General features: G+C 44.3%; 1 pseudogene; it reads left to right on the forward strand.

Moving 5' to 3' along the window:
• The first annotated feature begins 15710 nt into the window (after positions 1–15710).
• LOC124790205 lies at positions 15711–15828 on the forward strand (annotated as a pseudogene).
• Positions 15829–19223: the final 3395 nt, after the last annotated feature.

A 19223-nucleotide genomic window follows, 5' to 3' on the forward strand; every position in this document is an offset into this window, starting at 1 on the left:
TAGTGCCATACGCGTTTCACCTTTATTTTCTGCAAGGCATCATCACTTGCCTGGAATATGTACATTTGTTTGCTATTTAATTTACATATTTGTCACTGTACCTATAGGTTATAAACAGTTCTGGTGGTTGGTATTTCCTATTAAGTAATAATGTTTTGAACTGTACTTACAGGTTGGGTAGACAATTTCTTACATGTTACGCTCCTGTTGCAAATGGTTCAAATGGCTCTGAGCACTATGGGACTTAACTTCTGAGGTCATCAGTCCCGTAAACTTAGAACTACTTAAACCTAACTAACCTAAGGACATCACACACATCCATGCCCGAGGCAGGATTCGAACCTGCGACCGTAGCGGTCACGCGGCTCCAGACTGTAGCGCCTAGAACCGCTCGGCCATCCAGGCCGGCAACCTGTTGCATTTTTGGTGTTGTTCTTCTTCTTATGCGTGCCAATTTGCGGTTTTTTTTCCCACATTCCACAGCACTATGAACTGAACGCTTGTTTCAGTGCAATGTTTTGGTTTCTGTTGCCGACTGTCAAATGTTTTTGCCAAAGATCGAATGTTATCGTCAAACTTTCGAGTGTAATTATTAAAGTATCTGTGATACCACACCAAAACACACACACACACACACACACACACACACACACACACACACACACACACACACACACACACATATACGGAAACGCACAGACAAATGTATACACAAACAGATCACAGATAGTTTAATAATTACACTCGAAAGCTTGGCAATAACATTCGATCTTTGTCAAAAACATTTGACAGTCGGCAACAGAAACCAAATCATTGCATTGAAAGAAGCGTTCAGTTCATAGTGCTGTGGAATGTGGAAAAAAAACCGCAAATTGGCATGCATAAGAAGAAGAACAACACCAAAAATGCAACAGGAGCGTAACATGTATGAAATTGTCTACGCAACCTGTAAGTACAGTTCAAAACATTACTACTTAATAGGAAATACCAACCACCAGAACTGTTTATAACCTATAGGTACAGTGACAAATATGTAAATTAAATAGCAAACGTATGTACATATTCCAGGCCACTGATGGTGCTTTGTAGAAAATAAAAGCGAAACGCGTATGGCACTAGAATTGTGTTTTATTCAGTTGCTTTCAGACGGTCCAAAAGTAAAAATTATCAATATATCGTAATATTACACGCAACTGAAGAAGACAGGACTTCAAAAGTTGAAAACATATGTAGTTCAAGCTGCAGCCGCTAAAGGGCACATGTATTAGCAGCAGATGTACTTACTGTGCATATGCCGCAAAATGAGTAAATCCCAGGCAGCGACATCGTCTGAAATCGTTAACCGCCGTTGTTTATAGAGACTTGCTGACTATGTTGAAAAATAGTGTCGTCTGTCTGTGTCGCTTTGAAGTGTAGTGCACTATTCAATTAAAATTACTTAGCTTGCCATGATAACATGTAACTTACTTTTTGAAATCCTCTCGTAGTATAGGACAGTTAAAATATTGTCTACCGTACGGCTACACACAATGCCACATACCGTATATTATTACGTATTGAGGAATGTATTAGGAATCATAGCTGAGAGCTCAGATTCTTGTTCAGACATAGTGTCAGAAGTGTACTTTCGAAACACGCTTCTCCACGTTTATGATTCTGTGTACTTTTATGTGTGATTTTTCGGCTGCTTAATTTAGTTCTTTATAAGGAATATATAGGGCAATGTGACGGACTACTCACCATCGGGTTTATTTATGAGTTGAAATAAAGATTAGTGACCGTTCTCTATGAAATATGGTCGATTCTGTCACGTTATTTCCGACTATTCTAAATCTGATTCTTCCTGAAGGTCTAATTATTATTATACACTCCTGGAAATTGAAATAAGAACACCGTGAATTCATTGTCCCAGGAAGGGGAAACTTTATTGACACATTCCTGGGGTCAGATACATCACATGATCACACTGACAGAACCACAGGCACATAGACACAGGCAACAGAGCATGCACAATGTCGGCACTAGTACAGTGTATATCCACCTTTCGCAGCAATGCAGGCTGCTACTCTCCCATGGAGACGATCGTAGAGATGCTGGATGTAGTCCTGTGGAACGGCTTGCCATGTCATTTCCACCTGGCGCCTCAGTTGGACCAGCGTTCGTGCTGGACGTGCAGACCGCGTGAGACGACGCTTCATCCAGTCCCAAAGATGCTCAATGGGGGACAGATCCGGAGATCTTGCTGGCCAGGGTAGCTGACTTACACCTTCTAGAGCACGTTGGGTGGCACGGGATACATGCGGACGTGCATTGTCCTGTTGGAACAGCAAGTTCCCTTGCCGGTCTAGGAATGGTAGAACGATGGGTTCGATAACGGTTTGGATGTACCGTGCACTATTCAGTGTCCCCTCGACGATCACCAGTGGTGTACGGCCAGTGTAGGAGATCGCTCCCCACACCATGATGCCGGGTGTTGGCCCTGTGTGCCTCGGTCGTATGCAGTCCTGATTGTGGCGCTCACCTGCACGGCGCCAAACACGCATACGACCATCATTGGCACCAAGGCAGAAGCGACTCTCATCGCTGAAGACGACACGTCTCCATTCGTCCCTCCATTCACGCCTGTCGCGATGCCACTGAAGGCGGGCTGCACGATGTTGGGGCGTGAGCGGAAGACGGCCTAACGGTGTGCGGAACCATAGCCCAGCTTCATGGAGACGGTTGCGAATGGTCCTCGCCAATACACCAGGAGCAACAGTGTCCCTAATTTGCTGGGAAGTGGCGGTACGGTCCCCTACGGCACTGCGTAGGATCCTACGGTCTTGGCATGCATCCGTGCGTCGCTGCGGTCCGGTCCCAGGTCGACGGGCACGTGCACCTTCCGCCGAGCACTGGCGAAAACATCGATGTACTGTGGAGACCTCACGCCCCACGTGTTGAGCAATTCGGCGGTACTTCCACCCGGCCTCCCGCATGCCCAATATACGCCCTCGCTCAAAGTCCGTCAACTGCACATACGGTTCACGTCCACGCTGTCGCGGCATGCTACCAGTGTTAAAGACTGCGATGGAGCTCCGTATGCCACGGCAAACTGGCTGACACTGACGGCGGCGGTGCACAAATGCTGCGCAGCTAGCGCCATTCGACGGCCAACACCGCGGTTCCTGGTGTGTCCGCTGTGCCGTGCGTGTGATCATTGCTTGTACAGACCTCTCGCAGTGTCCGGAGCAAGTATGGTGGGTCTGACACACCGGTGTCAATGTGTTCTTTTTTCCATTTCCAGGAGTGTATTTTCTGACACCTGAATAGCTCTTGAGAAACAATTTTTGTCTGTGCCATTAGCTTCCAGTTATCAATATCTACAACCATACCCTGTAATATGAGTAAATGGTGCCAACGAATCGACGGTGTATTCTCATTAGATTTTATTTACACATCTGCATCACTGTTGCAACAAAATTGATTAAGATCACGGTTGCACTGTTATGGAGGTAGTTTATTTCCCAAAGCAGTGTATGCTTCTGAGATTACACCGAGTGCTACAAGTTACTGAAGAACGCTATGTAAGTGGTTCAAATGGCTCTGAGCACTATGCGAGTTAACTTCTCAGGTCATCAGTCGCCTAGAACTTAGAACTAATTAAACTTAACTCACCTAAGGAAATCACACACATCCATGCCCGAGGCAGGATTCGAACCTGCGACAGTAGCGGTCGCTCGGTTCCAGACTGTAGCTTCTAGAACCGCACCGCCACTCCGGCCAGCAAGAACGCTATGTAGAAAATTTAATTCAGTAATTTCCTTGCTGTGATTTGTCAGAACACTAACGTGCTACTGATCTGCTTATTTCATTATGGAGCTAGGCGGCTTAGTGGTTGGCTAGTACACTGCTCTTGCATCTGACTCGCATCTGATGTGTTCTGCCTACGAGGCAGCTCCATCGATGAAAGTTCAGCATTCCCCAATCCTCCTGGTTTTCCGCCATCATTTCTATAGCCCCGTGTGATGCACTTGCCTTGACGTCTTCAACTAGGTGATATCTTCTTCTGCCTCTGATCCTCTTCCCAGTCGCCTTTCCTTATGGGGCATTCTTTATGCTGCAGTCTCTTCTCACACAATGTCCTGCAAAATTTATTTTCCCTCTCTTAATTGTTTCCGGCATCTGTCTTTCCTTATTCAGCCTGTGTAACAATCACATTACGTATTTCATCTGTCCATTTTACCGCTTCCACTCACCTCCAAATCACTTTTAAAAAGCCTATAAGTATTCATCTTCTATCCGTTGCAGTGTCCATGTTGCGGAACCACATAGAGAAACACTTCATACAAAACACTTCACTAACCTTTTCCTTAACAGTTTATTTAACAGATAGCAGCAAATACTTGTAGATCATATGATGTAACAGGAACTGGTAGGGCTGCGTTGGGCGGTGAGTGATCATAACTGTAAAACTTTTATTTAACAACATAGAAACTTCATATTATAACCAGTCATAAAAACCTATAACAGCAATGCGTTAAAATTTAACAAGTGGCTGAATAACAACAGATATTCAGTAATCAATGCTCTCTCAGTCACAGCAAAATACAAGACTCATTACCGTTAATTAAAATTCATAATCAAGTAACAGACATCAAAGATACTAACCAAAATACCGAAGAAGAGAACACAGAATTGTACTTGGGAAACCCACGAAATGAGAACAATTTAGAAACACATACCAGATTCAAAAATTTGGTTGACTGCACATGCCCCGATCACCAAGCAAGTCTTACTATAACAGTGATAGAATGTAGGCCTACATGGAAATTTACTCTGAATAATCGTGCTCACAGTCTCTGCCAAATAACACAGTGGCAAGAAATCAGAAATATAACGAGGCATAAGGAACTTCGTAGCAATTCAAAATTAGGATGAGATAACTTGGCAAAATAATGTTAGTCCTTGTACTCAGAACCGGCGTTATGGGCAACAACGTTAACAATAATATGAAAGGTTCGTAACTCACTCATTGCAAAAGGAACCAGAGCGATAATTCAACAACACTAGATCGAAAGCATCATAATTTGCAAAGGGTCTACTTCAGTTAGAAGAACATACATCATTTGATAAAAGGTACAATAACATAACCCATTGGTTAACTGAGTAGCACCGCACAACTGTGCGAAATGATTACAAAACAAGTGCTCATAATTAGGGGTAATCTATTACAATGATGCTTAACAGCCACCCAATAACAAACAGTCACCATTGCGCCGACTACGAACGGATGTACAAATCAATAATGCTGTCTGCTTCTTCCATTAAGCACGATACCGGTCGCATAAGGGATAGAGTAACAACCTGCACCAGAGGGAAGCGCTGTATGACAACACACACCCACAGCTCCAGGCACTGCCCCAATTCATTCATTCCAGGAACAGCTAAGAACAGACTGCTCTACAGCAAACAGCACCAGGCGTGGCGTATTTCCACTACTCGGGCAGCACACTCTTCTTATCGTCTGCAGACTAGAACATGGCTCCCATGGCGTCCTGTCAAATCCCCGTGTCTGGCTGCACAGTGGTACACCAAGGTTCCCTCTCATGTTACTTGCTCGGTCAGACTCCCAGTTCTGCCTTATGTGCCCAGGTGGTCTCGCACACCGATTCTCACAGAGCTGGTGTCACGGTCCGCTCGCTGACAGTACCCTTGATGGAGTCACACTGTCACAGCCGCAACTCTGTTCCCACGGCTTTTCAAACTGCCGCGGCTAAGTGACGTATTGTGACGACACATCCTCCCTGCCACAGTCTTCGTTGGCCGGGGATAGGAAAGAGGCTGGAAAACTCCCACGTGCCGTTTGGTAACATCAAGGCTGCGCTTAGACTTACAGTTTACATAAACTTTACGTTACAGAGAACCAACAAACTGACACATTAAAGATCTATGTTTTAATAAAACAGTATTATCGAACAATAAAGATCATAGCAGAACATGTTCATAAGATTAAAGTTAGAAAAATAATTCTCTGGCTCCACCTTAATATCTTTAAGAAAATGTCTACATCAGTTATGGCTTAGTCTGGGTGATCTTGAATCTAAAAATACATCTATTCTTTGGCCCCATTACCAGAAAAATAACCAGAGTGATGAACCATGTGATTTGAACCGGACCCTTGAAACGTGGCAAAAGCCTGTCTATGGCCTTATCGGCGCTTGCACTCAACAAACCGAAATTGTTAGCAAAAATCTGATCCCCTGGCTGAATGGCGTGATCTAGCTCCTCGGGTTATAGCGCTAAGCAATACTTTCATAATTTATTCTTAATTTTTTCCTTGCCCTTTTCCATCTGTCTCGGATTTGCGCAGTCAGTACATTATTGAAGGACAACAGATTGAAAGGGGTGAATTAAGCTTGAAAGAAAAGTTGAGATTGGCCGGTGTGGCCTTGTGCACTTCATGTACAGCGGTGTTAAATGCTTAGTTCAATCAACACAAAGACATATCCCATTTAGTACTGTCGTTGTGGTAGAAGGTGATGAACTCTGCACGTAAATTTCGATTAACGCGCTTTGCAAATGATGGATTCAGTTAGTAATGTTGTGTATGCGCTATTCCACCACGAAGCAAAAGTCTCTAAAGGTCACTGACGTGAAAGCAGTAGTATTATCTGACATTAGGATCCTGTAAGGTCCAAACATTGCAAAAATACGCTTCAAACATTTGATATTTGTTGGTGCATTAACTTTACTCATGGGGAGTAGCCAGCAAAAATGCGAACACGCGTCTACACACACGAGCGCGAAACGGTTGAACACTTTTGACCTATGAAATGAACCAACATAATCAATGTACATCTTTTGCATCAAGTCCTCAATAACGTTGGAGGATAACAAACCTTGCTGTGTGTTCGACAACGGTTGACTGAGTCAAGAAGTCTTACAGAGGAGGAGGAGGATATTAGTGTTTAACGTGCCGTCGACAACGAGGTCATTAGAGACGGAGCGCAAGCTCGGGTGAGGGAAGGATGGGGAAGGAAATCGGCCGTGCCCTTTCAAAGGAACCAACCCGGCATTTGCCTGAAGCGATTTAGGGAAATCACGGAAAACCTAAATCAGGATGGCCGGAGACGGGATTGAACCGTCGTCCTCCCGAATGCGAGTCCAGTGTGCTAACCACTGCGCCACCTCGCTCGGTAAGTCTTACAGACCTGTATCAATTCTGCATCTACTTCTCTATCTCATTCCAAATAAAATATCGTGGATCTTCATCCTGATCTTAAATTTACCTTCGTGCCCTCCTACAGGTATTTCATGAGAGTTAAATGAGACTGGTGTCAGTTGCAATGTAAAACTATTTTACCTCTGTGACGTCCCCGGGGCAGACATCACAAGCCATTTCCCCTCGTAACATAAAGATTGACTGTCTTCGCCTTTCTCAAATGCTCTTTGATGGGAGCCAACACGGGATCTGCGTCTTGTTGGTGAGAAACTAACTTGAAAAGGAGGGGAAGTCTCGTCGAAAACGGGCGTATCACTTCACCTGCTTCGATGCCAACCACCTGCATGCCTCCCTCGCTGTCTTCGTCGAACATGCAGCTCAGCAGATCCGTGAAAAATTTCTCCGTTCCTCAAATATGTTTGAAATTAAAATGAAATGTGGGTTCCTCACCGCCGACGTGGCCACATGTCCTGTTCTCCTCAGCAACACGATCACCGGTCTAAGGGCTTGGTTATCAGATTTAGGTGAAAGGTCTGAAGCTATACATGCATTTTAAACTTCTCTAAGAAAAATAAAATGGCCAGTGCATCAAATTTATACACTGAGTACTTATCTCCCAGCAGAAAAAGGCCCCGAGAAGCATAAGCCGCCAGTCTTCTACCGTTAGGGTGTTCCTGGAACAAAATCTTAGTCACCCCTTATGTTTAATCATCCTTCTGGACAATAGATTAATAAATTATTTTCAAAATCTGGCATCGGCTTGCCAGAGCCGTATTTAGACCTTCAAACGACGCCTGCTGAGAAGCACTCCACTCAAATTTCTTTCCTTTTTTGCTTTCGTGGAAATCCACAGTCTCTAAGTGTTTAATAAAAGAATACATTGTACGTTTTGGGCTGTATTGTACTTTATTAAAATTATCCTTAGCTCAGTAAGTGAGGTTGCTAACTCAGCAAAATCGGGCACGAACTTTAGGGAGAAATTTGCCATCACTATGAAGTGGACAGCTGCCTTTTTATTCCTACGCGGTGGGCAGTTGTAAATCACTTCTGTTCGACTCTGTTCTATCCTACCGCCCACTGAAGACCCTGTCCCTATATGACTCGGAAAGGAGATCTCTGGATGGGCAAATTTCACCTTAGACAGTTTGACAGTAAATCTTCTTCAGACAGGCGCTTAAGTAGTTCTTTAATATGGTCCTAATACGACTGAAAATTTCTACTAAAGATAATCAAAATTATCCATGTTGTGATGAACGCAACAACTTCAGATCAGAAAAGATATTCCAGAATGAGATTTTCACTCTGCAGTGGAGTGTGCGCTGATATGAAACTTCCTGGCAGATTAAAACTGTGTGCCCGACCGAGACTCGAACTCGGGACCTTTGCCTTTCGCGGGCAAGTGCTCTACCATTTGAGCTACCGAAGCACGACTCACGTCCGGTACTCACAGCTTTACTTCTGCCAGTATCTCGTCTCCTACCTTCCAAACTTTACAGAAGCTCTCCTGCGAACCTTGCAGAACTAGCACTCCTGAAAGAAAGGATACTGCGGAGAGCTTCTGTAAAGTTTGGAAGGTAGGAGACGAGATACTGGCAGAAGTAACGCTGTGAGTACCGGGCCTGAGTCGTGCTTCGGTAGCTCAGATGGTAGAGCACTTGCCCGCGAAAGGCAAAGGTCCCGAGTTCGAGTCTCGGTCGGGCACACAGTTTTAATCTGCCAGGAAGTTTCAGAAAAGATATTATCTAAAATACGGCTGCCCCAGTCGAGAGTTCGAAGGGAACGCTATTGAACTAAGACAGGTTCCAGTCAGTCGCAAAGATACGGGTTTCGACTCTTCCGTTAACGGTAGTTGGAAAAAAAAGTTTGGTCAAGATCAAAAGTGGTGAACGCATTAGCCTTTTGAAACCAATAAAAGTAGAAGAGCAAAACTTGTTACAAAATAGACTACAAAACTGTTTCCTTACTGAGTGCACAATAATCTGTCACAGGACTCACCCCACCCTGAGGTATCCGAACCAGAAAAAAGGGAGACGAATATGAAGATTTTGATTGTCTAATAACTCCTTCCCTCAGCATTTCATCCACAGCGACCTTTAATTGATTCATGAGCGGTGGGGATAGACGATATAGAAAGTGTGTAACCGGAACACTATCACTTAGTTATATTTGACACTCCCTGCACTTTACCAGCTCTAACTGGTGAGTGAGGACGTCCTTAAATTCTTTACAAGAGGATCCCGAAAAGTGGGTGCTGCAAGGATCCTATAACATCCTTACGCTCGTCGTGGCACCTGGCTTCTCTGATGTCATCCGTTGGTACCTTTATCCTTGTCAGGACATTTCCTGAGCAAGTGACCCAGGTGGTTACACCCATAAAAATCTTATTTTATCCCTATTGTATTCCCTGCTCGGCCACTTCGTATCCTTCTCCTGTACCAGTACTACAGTAATCTCATGCAAACGTTTCGTATCAGTTCCCTCATGGTCTCAATTTGCGACATAAGCTCCAGCTGTTTAAGCTCCTTGGTCAGGTACTGAACATTATTCGCATGCTATCCACTGAGCACATACCTTCCAATAAATTATAAACAATTTTCTTCTCAAAAATAGAAACGGAAATTCATTAGGCTCCCTGTTGAATTCTATTAATATAATTCTCTAGTCTCTGTATGTCCATCTTTATACAGATCGTTGCAGGACCTCGTCTGTTCAGAACATAATGTCGAATCAAAACACCTTTCAGCCATCTAAATTTCCAATTGTTATTTTATCCAGCAACCAGTTTCGGTGACATATTACGCCATCGTCAGGTCCATGACCGACGTGTAGGGAGATTCCCCTCTCTGGTCCAATCAAAACAGAGGCCATCATTCAATGACTGATATCTTGACACAGTCTTCGATCATACTTCGTCGGCAAGTGATGATCGAAAGGATCGCTGTGTCAAAGATCTACGAATACCGGTCATTAAATTCTGGCCAATATTTTGACTCGATCAGAGATGGAAATCTTCCTACACGTCGGTCTGTGGCCTGAAGATGGCGTAATATACCACCGAAAATGGTTGCTCAATAAAACAATTGCACATTTACACAGCGGAAAGGTATTTTGACTCTTCATTGTCTAATTCTCTAGTGGTTCATGTGAATGCTGCACCACCAGGTACAGTTTAGCTACTGACTCAACGACGAGTTCTACTGGAGAGATTTCTACTGCAGATCAGTTCACGAAATTGCGTACACGGTAATTTTCACTCCATAACTTCCCGTAACGCCTGTTATAAACGACCAGAGGCTATTGGTACCAACAACTGATAAAATTGAAACTCCTTTAATCCTAACCTATCTCCCTGGTCCTATAATTCGAGAAGGAACTGTATGGTATGTTCAATATCCACGCGATTTTTAACTGTAAGGCTCTCCATTACGCGCTAAACCTACCAAGGCATTATACAGCTTTCTAAACATTTCAGAGTACGTTCAACGTACCCATATGCCAAACCTTCCTTATTTTCTGTCTCACTCCCACAATATTTTTCACTCCACAAAAGGTTCCGAAAGATTATTCAATAGCACTTGTGTGTTATTTTGGAAAAACTTCACTTGATCCTGTAACGATGTGATAGTGTTCTCAAATTTTTCTGCTTCCCTGACCTACGTTAATCCTCGTTTCTGTTCATATCATAAAACAATCGCGACCGAATTCTACTAACCTGAAAACGTGATAGTTCATTGAGGCTAGCTTGGAAAGTGCCAACTGAACGCGGGAGAAGGCCACACGCGCCTCTGCCAACTGTAGGTGCAATGGACCCACCAAGTGGTGGAGCACCTCCGATGACACTGCGCAGTTTCAATTGCGCTTCCCGCGGTATACGCGTTCCTGATCTTAAGTTCATACTTCATTTCATACTTGAGTAGGTCCATCATCCTGGTCACGTCACATATGTCCACGCTGGAACAAAACACCATGCAGAGTAGTATTGACCATAGTAAAGAACCCAACTAGTTATACCAAAAAATTCTCTAAATTAATTCCGTCACTGAGAGCTCATCTCGACCACAACCATAGACTGCTATCATAGTATGACGTAGCAGGAATGGAAGGACTGAGGTGAGTGATAGGTGATCATAATTTTAAAACTTTACATTAAACATATTGCAGAAATTTTGCATTATAATTGATCTTTAAATAAGTTATATAAGAGCAGTGAGCTAAAATCCAACAAGTGGCTAAATGATGACAGATATTCAGTTATCGACCAATGATCTATTAGTGAAGACAAAATTCAAGAACCATTATTGCACACATCAAAAACAGTTTTGTATCACCCCAGTTCCCAGAACTCCTGAAGATAGACGTAGACTGTGGATATTGTATCACAGACACAGTCCGTTTGACTGTTCAGAGATGTCACTAAATCCGCCCAAAGATGTAAACAACCATGCATGAGCAGCGCCTATTAGACCGGGGGGGGGGGGGGGGGTCCGACAGCCGCGATCAGTTCCAGTCATTCTACCAGGAAGGAGGTACATGGCTCGTATTGTCTGTAGTTCAACCATGCCTAGACGGTCAATACCGCGGTTCAATCGTGTCCGCATTGTTACTTTATATCAGGAAGGGCTCTCAACAAGGAAAGTGTCCAGGCGTCTCGGAGTGAACCAAAGCGATGTTGTTCGGACATAGAGGAGATACACAGAGACAGGAACTGTCGATGACATGCCTCGCTCATGCCGCCCAAGTGTTACTGCTGCAGTGGATGACCACTACCTACAGATTATGGCTCGGAGGAATCCTAACAGCAACGCCATCATATTGAATATTGCTTTTCGCACAGCCACAGGACGTCGTGTTACGACTCAAACTGTGCGCAGTAGGCTGCATGATGCGCAACCTCACTCCCGACGTCCATGGTGAGCTCCCTCTATGCAACCACGACACCATACAGCGCGGTACAGATGGGCCCAACAACATGCCGAATGGACCGCTCATGATTGGCATCACGTTCTCTTCATCGATGAGTGTCGCATATGCCTTCAACCAAACAGTCATCGGAGACGTGTTTGGAGGCAACCCGGTCAAACTGAACGTCTTAGATTCACTGTCCAGCGAATGCATCAAGGTAGAGGTTCCCTGCTGTTTTGGTGTGGCATTATGTGGGGCCGACGTACGCTGCTGGTGGTCATGGAAGGCGCCGTAACTGCTGTACGATACGTGAATGTCATCCTCCGACCGATAATGCCACCCTATCGGCAGAATATTGAGGAGACATTCGTCTTCATCGGCGACAATTTGCGCCCCGATCGTAATTTGCGCCCCGATCGTCCACATCTTGTGAATGAATTCCTTCAGGATAACGACATCACTCGACTAGTGTAGTCAGCATGTTCTCCAGACATGAACCCTATCGAACATGCCTGGGATGGATTGAAAAGGACTGTTTATGGACGACGTGACTCACCAACCACTCGGAGGGATCTAAGCCGAATCGCTATTGAGGAGTGGGACAGTCTGGACCAACAAGACTTGATGAACTTGTGTGTAGTATACCACGACGAATACAGTCATGCATCAATTCAAGAGGATGTGCCACTGGGTATTAGCGGTACTGGTGTGTACAGCAATCTGACCACCACCTCTGAAGGTCTCGCTGTATGGTGGTACAACATGCAATGTGTGGTTTCCAAGAGCAATAAAAAAGGCGGAAATGGTGTTTATGTTGATCTCTATTCCAATTTGCTGTACAGGTTCCGGCACTCCTGGAACCGAGGCGATACAAAACTTTTTTCGATGTGTGTATTAATTAAAATCCAAAACCAGGTAACTGGCCCCAAAGACACTAACGATAAAATGGAAAAGAAGCAACACAGTAAAATTACACTGGGGGAATTCATAGAATGCGAACAATTGAAAAACACGTACTAAATACAAGCATGATTTGACAGAGCACAGGCCAGTACACCAAATAAAATTTACTATAACGACGAGCAGAAATATAAAATTTATAACAAAGTTTGCTCTTAATAATCATGCTCACAGTTTCTGCCAAATAACAGAGTGACAAGTCATAAATATAACAGGGCGTAAGTTATTTCGTTACAATTCAAAATTCCAACAAGATCAGAACATGCTTCCAAAAAAGTTTCAAAAACAGCTTTATGTCTTGCATTCAAAACCAGTGTTACGGCCAGCAATATTAACAAGAAAATACAAGATTCACTCATTGCAAAAGGAACCAGAGCAGTAATTCAATAACACCAGTTCAAAGGCAGGAAGATATACTAAGGGTTTGCTTTACTTAGACATGCTTACATTACATGCCAAAATGGAAAATAACAACACCGTGGTTCACTGAGAACTGCTGCAGAACTGACCTGCAGTACAATTTTACTGCCGCCAACTTACATTTCGCGGAAAGACCACAAAGATAAGATAAGAGAGATTAGGGCTCGTACAGAAGCATATAGGCAGTCATTTTTCTCTCGTTCTGTTTGGAACAGGGGGAGGAGATGCTAGTTGTGGTACGAGATACCCTCCGCCACGCACCGTATGGTGGATGGCGGAGTATGTATGTAGATGTAGATGTAGATATGATTACTGTAGAATTATTGATAATGAGGCGTGATCAATTACAAAACTGTTTAACTGCAACGCAGTAATAAATACTCATCCCTGCACAGACTAGGAACGTATGTACACCAATAATACGGTCTTTTCTTTCTTTTAAGCACGATACCGGTCGTATAAGGGAGGGAATTAACACAACTTGTACTAGGAATCACTCGCACACCCCAAGACGCTGTCCCAATTCGTCCATTCCAGCAACTACCAGGACCAGACTGTTCTATAGCAAACAGAACCGGGCGTGTCGTACATCCACTGTTCGTACAGCATGCTCCGTTTAACGGCCGCCGACTGGACCACGACTGTCCAGACGTACAGTCAAATCCGCCCCCTTCGCCTGCTCGATGCTACTCCAGGGTTCCCATTCATGTTTGTCGCTCCGTCGTACTCCCAGTTCTGCCCGCGTGTACAGCTCGTCTGGACCGCCAACTGGCGCCAGCGCTGGTGTGACAGTGCTCTCGCTGACAGCGCCCTCTGGAGTCGCGCTGCACCTCCCGCAACTCTGTTCACGCGGCATTTCAAACTGCCGCGGCTGAGTGATGTCTTGTGACTTCAAAGTTCACTAAAATAATTCCTTACCAATAGCTATCCTTGTTATTAGTTCCTTGGTCACAGTTTACTTCGCGTTCTAGTTACATAACGTTATAAACTGGTTCTACTAACTCACACAATTTTCAATTTTATCTTCCTTGCTTGCGTTGTACAAGTTAAAATCACTGGACTTATTTTTCTGACACAGCAACAAAATGCGTTTTGCTTTCTCAGTTTCAACAGGAGTAATTCAGTAACAACTCTACAGTGTTATTCTCGTCGAAAGTTTGGCAGTGCACATGATGGTACCAGCAGTTTCAAGATACTGGTTGTTTATGTAAGCCGCCATTCACAGTTGGCTCTCATGTGCTTGTTCAAGACATATAGCGCATTCTAATAGAATTTTTCACATCTACTACAGAAGCCTAGTGTCAGCCGAGTATTAGTCTACCTGGTGTTTTCTGAGGTGCTGTTTGTTTTCTGAACCATATAGGCTTCAACTTCTGTAAGCCTTCATGATGGTCATAAACAACATCGTGGAGATCGAAGAAACCTACCTCACTTCGCGTTTAGTGTTCAGTGATGACGGTACATTGCATTCAAATAGAAATGTGAACAGCTATAATGTAGCCGCCACATGTGAACACGAGAGAGGTTCTCCAAAGCTTCATCTGTTTTTCGCTGTTTTCCGAGAAAAGTTTTGTGGCCAGTTTTTCTTCTGGAAAAGACGATTACAGGATTCACGTATGTGGCTATGTTGAAGGTCTGGCTTTTCCACAAATACGTGTCTTGTACCTCCACCGCGATATACACACTGCATTATCCATAGACCAATTCCTCACAGCAGATGTTTAGTTTCTGTACCATATTGTGAAAGTTTTCTCTTTTTCACTTAGTAGTACCACATCATTGGCAAATCTAACAAAATATCTGATCAAAAGTATCTGGGCACCTGTTGACGGACATTAATATGGATTATGTCTATTCTCGGCTTTGTGGGGTCGTGAACCCTGCTGGAGACACTTTCAACGACGAACCTTTCTGGAAGGTTAAAACTGTGTGCCACGTCGGGACCTTTGCCTTTCGCGGGCAAATGCCTTACCGACAGAGCTACCCAGGCAGGTATCACGATATCACGATCCATCCTCATACTCCCGCCAGTATCTCATCTCTTACCTCCCTCGCTTCACAGAAGTCCTCCAGCGAAGGGAGGAGGAAAAGGAGGAGGAGTAGGAGGAGTCAGAGCAGGAGTAGAGCGTTACACGTGCCGTCGACAAGAAGGTCATTAGAGACGGTGCACAAGCTTCAATCGGGGAAGGATGGGGAAGGAAATCGGCCGTGCCCTTTCAAAGGAACCGGCAACGGCCTTGCCGCAGTGGCTACACCGGTTCCCGTCAGATCACCGAAGTTAAGCGCTGTCGGGCGTGGCCGGAACTTGGATGGGTGACAATCTGGGCCGCCATGCACTGTTGCCATTTTTCGGGGTGCACTCAACCTCCTGATGCCAATTGAGGAGCTATTCGACCGAATAGTAGCTGCTCCGGTCAGAGAAAACCACCACAACGATCGGGAGAGCGGTGTGCTGACACACGCCCCTCCTATCACATCCTCAGCTCAGGATGACACGGCTGTCAGGTGGTCCCGATGGGCCACTTGTGGCTTGAAGGCGGAGGGTGCTTTCTAAGGAACCACCCTGGTATTTGCCTGAAGCGATTTAGAGAAATCACGAAAAACCAAAATGAGGATGGCCAGGCGTGGGTTTGAACCGCCTTCCTCCCTAATGTGAGTCCAGTGTGATAACCACTGTGCCACCTCGTTCGGTTTGTCCAGCGAAACTTGCATGACTAGCACTCTTGGAAGAAAGGATGTTGGCGAGACATGGCTTTGCCACAGCCTGGGGGATGTTTTCGGAATGAAATTTTCACTCTGCAGCGGAGTATGCGCTGATATGAAACTTACTGATAGATGAAATCTGAGTGCTCTACCGAGACAAGAACTCGGGACCTTTGCCTTTCGCGGGCAAGTGCTCTATCGACTGAGCTACCCTAAGGACGACTCACGACCCCTCCCCACACATTTGATTCTGCCAGTCATACTTGGGTAGCTCATTTGGTAGAGCACTTGAAGGTGAAAGGCGAAGGTCCCGAGTTCGAGACTCGATCGATACATACTCGTAGTTTTATTGCATACATGTCCGAAGGAACACTGCATCGTACTAAAACTGGCACTGCATCACCGTATTTATCCATCAATACCACGCTAGCGACTTTCGATTAAATATCTTCCATGTACGGCAATTGCAGCAAATGTGGACCTACGAATGCTGGTTAATGGCACATCGACGACGACATATGGATGTTTGGGTCTGGCCACGAAGCGTGCACGGATAGCAGAAATTTTTAAGGTGACGGCTCGCGACAAACGGGAACTCTGCGTACGAGTTACGGTCCTGCACAAATTTTCTATGTTGTCATTCCATTCTAGAGCTGGAAGCTACCAGTATTCGCAACTGCGAATACATTTCTCGTATTTCAAAGCGGCTGTACTCGCCGCAGTGCCTATTCCTTTACGCATGCATGCATGTCCCAAGGAATGTTGTATCATACTTCTTACAAACACACACTGCAATATCGCATAAATCTCATAGTTTTAACACCATTATAGCTATGTAAAATCACGAGCTATTATAAACAGTTGTAGGGGCAAGGTACGAAAATAGTATTTATCTATTTATTCATTTACGTGAATACAGGTGTCACTACCAAAGTCAGTGCAACACATCATCAGCTTTTGTGCCAGTTTCTGTCTTCCATTTTAAGTTATAGTGTATATACACTAAAGATCGATATTTTCAATAGTCGTATGGAGGATGAGGTCTGTGATTATTGAACTACATCAGAAAGGTCTACTTCATCATTCGCTATTCTATTCGGCCATTAACCGGCACAATGTCTTTGGAGGACACATCCTCTTTATCACGTTCCTTTGCGTTATGTTGTGTTTCTGTTGCTGTTGCATGCTCATCTTTAGCGTTTCAATCACGTGTGCCAATTTTGGGCGGCAGTGTAATTTTGAAAACGAAGCTGTTTACAAAGGAAGAGTGGGTGATATTATATACACTCATAGCTGTTTCAAAAGAGAGAATTGGGCTTTTGTACACCTTACTTAATCGATATGCTAAAAAGTAGGTGTTACAACTCACGTAAAACATGCAGAATAAGTGGCCCATGCAGGCATAGAACAGAACAAAGATAGCAAAAGCCTAGTTTAGTAGAGCACTTTAAACTTCGGATGCACGAGCGTGAGCAGCGGAGCCGTGAACACTGTGGGCGTAAATACCGTAGGCGGATTGCGTCAGAGAGTGAGTGATCAGAGCACCGTACGGAGAACCAATAAGAGGAGCCAAGTCCCTATCTTGCCTGACACAGAGTTCCAGTACTAAACTACACACTTGTAGCTTTTTTAAACCAAGAGAATAGCCTAGGGGATGTTACAGGCCTATTTTAGCGCATGACGATCAGCTTCATTGAGAGTGTATTGACAGTGCGCCGTGCAGCCGGTTTTATACCCTCGTCTCCGGAAAAGAGCGTCGCCAACGCAACCGCTTCTTGTGCATCATTTTAGTACAGGCATCGACCGAAGACCATTGTAGCTTGCAGACGTTATTGGCATCGACTGTAGAGCGCGGTGGAAAAATCGGATTTTTGCCATATCCACATAGATGAGGCTTGTAATCGTCCTTACCACAAGAAAAACTGGTCGCAAAACTTTTCTCGATAAACGGTGAAAAACACATGAAGTTTTGGTGAATCTGTCTCGTGTTTGCATGTGGCGTTTACGTTATGACGTTTCACTTTTCTACTTAAATGGAACGTAGCTGACAAGAATAATATACAGAAGAATTGAAAATAAACTTGAGGAACTGTTAGATGACGATCAGTTTGGCGTGAGTAACTTTAAAGGCACGGGAGAGGCAATTCTGATGTTACCGTTGATAATGGAAGCAAGATTGAAGAAAAATCAAGACACATTCGTATGATGTGTCGACCTGGAAAAAGCGTTCCACAATGAAAAATGGTGCACGATGTTCGAAATTATGAGAAAAACAGGGGACAGCTCTAGAGAAAGACGGGTAATAAAAGAACCAAGAGTGAACAATAAGACTGGAAGACCAGAACAAAGTGCTCGGATTAAAAACTGTGTAAGGCAGGGGCATAGTCTCTCGCCCTTACTGTTCAATCTATGCATCGAAGAAGGAATGACAGAAATAAAAAAAAAGGTTCAAGAGTGGGATTAAAATTCAAGTGAAAGATTCATTGACGACATTCCTTTCCTCAGCGAATGTGAAGAAGAATTACATGATCGGTTGAATGAGATGAACAGTCTAATGAGTACAGGATATGGATTGCGAGTAAATCGAAGAAAGACGAAACTAATGAGAAGCAGCAGAAGCGAGAATACCGCGAAACTTAACAGCAGAATTGGTAATCACGAGTAGATAAATTTAAGGAATTCTGCTACATAGGCAGCAAAATAATCCATCACGGACGGAGCAAGGATTACATAAAAAGCAGACAGGCACTGACAAAAATGGCATTCCAGGCCGAGAGAAGTATCAAACACAGGCCTTAATTTGAGGAAGAAATTTCTAACGATGTTCGTTTGGAGCAAAGCATTGTGTGGTAATGAAACATGGGCTTTGGGGAAACCGGAACAGAAGAGAATCGAAGCATCTGACATGTGGTGCTACAGACGAAAGTTGAAAATTAGGTGGACTGATAAGGTACGGAATGAGGAGGTTGTCGGCAGAATAGGCGAGGAAAGGAATATATGAAAAACTCTGGCAAAAAGAAGGTTCAAATGGCTCTGA

This window comes from Schistocerca piceifrons, chromosome 3 (assembly GCF_021461385.2).
Source record: "Schistocerca piceifrons isolate TAMUIC-IGC-003096 chromosome 3, iqSchPice1.1, whole genome shotgun sequence".
In the NCBI taxonomy this organism is placed as follows: domain Eukaryota; kingdom Metazoa; phylum Arthropoda; class Insecta; order Orthoptera; family Acrididae; genus Schistocerca; species Schistocerca piceifrons.